The 1,987-nt window shown below is 10.6% G+C and overlaps 1 non-coding gene across 1 annotated transcript in view; it reads right to left on the reverse strand.

The window, feature by feature from the left end:
- Window positions 1–964: 964 nt before the first annotated feature.
- PRSY57_1203200 overlaps window positions 965–1,987 on the reverse strand; it is a gene marked incomplete at both ends in the record, with an annotated part of 2,713 nt that continues 1,690 nt past the window's right edge. Inside the window, one exon of the non-coding RNA XR_002204074.1 lies at window positions 965–1,987. This is a non-coding gene — a non-coding RNA.

A 1,987-nucleotide genomic window follows, 5' to 3' on the forward strand; every position in this document is an offset into this window, starting at 1 on the left:
ATATATAATAAAGAAAAAAATATATGTAAAATATATATATAATATAATATAATATAATATAATATAATATAATATAACTTCTTATTATAAAAAGAAAAAAAGAATTAAAAAAATATATATTTTTTATATATATTTTTTTTATATCAAAATAATTTATATAATATATATTATTATATATATATAATATATATTTAATATTTAAAATAATAAGAAATTGTATATTATTTCTATTATTTTTAATATATATATGTATAATATATAATATATATTTATTTTATATTATATATTTTTTATTGTATGCATATTTATACAGGTATTTCATTTTTTGTATATATAAAAATATTTTATTATGTAAATATATATATATATATATATATAAATTAATATTATGTTATATAAATATAATATATTATATATTATTTTATTATTATATGTTTTTATATGTAATAAGAATTTAATGACTTCAAATATATAAATAAACCAAATTACATAATATGAAATGAAAAGAAATAAAAATATATATATTTTTTTTTTTATTATTATGTATAAAAATAATATATTGTTACATATGTACAAAATATAATAATAATATATATATATATATATATATATATATATATATATAATTCTTTTTAAATTTAATTTAATCTTTTTTTTTTTGAACCCTTCACTTTAATTATTATATATAAAAAAATAAAACATGAGCATATTTTTTCTTATGTAATGCAAATATATATATTATATATATAATAAAAAATAACCCAGTAAAAATATGTAAAAAGAAAAAAAAATGACATAGTTTTTTTTTTTTTTTTTTTTTTTCTTAAAATATATATAAAATAATAATATTATATATATATATTTTATATTGTATTTTGTTTTATATATTTTTATTTCTTTAAACCTATAAGATTATACAATATATATTATATTATAATATATATTAATAATATATGATTCATTTTCTTTTCTTTTCTTTTTTTTTTTTCTTTTGAGACGATTTTGTTCCATTTAAAAATACGTAAAAAAAAAATTTAAGGCATATTATATAAAACTAACAATTATATATAAATTTTTCTTTTTTTTTTTTATATGTATTATTGTAAAACATAATAAAAAAATATGAAAAATGTATGTATTTATATTTATTAATATATAAAAAGCAAGTGCTTTTTTTAAATTATTATATATTTATAATATAATAAAACATAATATAATATTTCAGATTTTATAATCATACATAATATATATATATATATATATATATATTTATTTATATTTATGTGAGCTCGATAAAAAGGAAGATTATTAAATAAATAAATTTATCCTTTTAAAATTATATAAAGTAAAATTAAGGATCATAATATATTTGAACCATATATTTATATTATTTTAAATATAAAAATACAAGAATAATATATTGTATATGTACATATATCTTTTTATACAGTAATTTATTTTTCTTTATATGCATGATAATAGCTATTAAGGGTGTACTACAAAAGATATATATAATAATATGTATTTTATATATTTCTAAAAAGAACAAAAAAATATGTATTATTTTATATAAATATGCATATTTTGGTTTGTTTCATAGGGGAAAATTATTGAAATATAAAAATGAATATTTTCCATTGTATGTTATTATGTTATTATTTATTTATATTATTTATTTTTTTGTTTTTATTTATTTCTTTTATAAATTAGAAAAGGGTAGTATTCATAAATTGTACGTACACCACATTTTTACTGTACTTTTATTATATTACGGAAATTAATATATTTTTTTTTTTTTTTTTTTTTTGTGTACATAAATAAATTTGTATATAAAAATTTATGTACCTAATATTTTTCCTTATTTCGTACATATAGAATATGTATAACATGTATTTATAATATATCTATATATATATTAATAAAAAAGTATAAAAGTAATGCTTTTTTTTTTTTTTTTTTTTTTTTTTTTTTTTTTTTTTTTAAATTT

This window comes from Plasmodium reichenowi, chromosome 12 (assembly GCF_001601855.1).
Source record: "Plasmodium reichenowi strain SY57 chromosome 12, whole genome shotgun sequence".
NCBI lineage: Eukaryota > Apicomplexa > Aconoidasida > Haemosporida > Plasmodiidae > Plasmodium > Plasmodium reichenowi.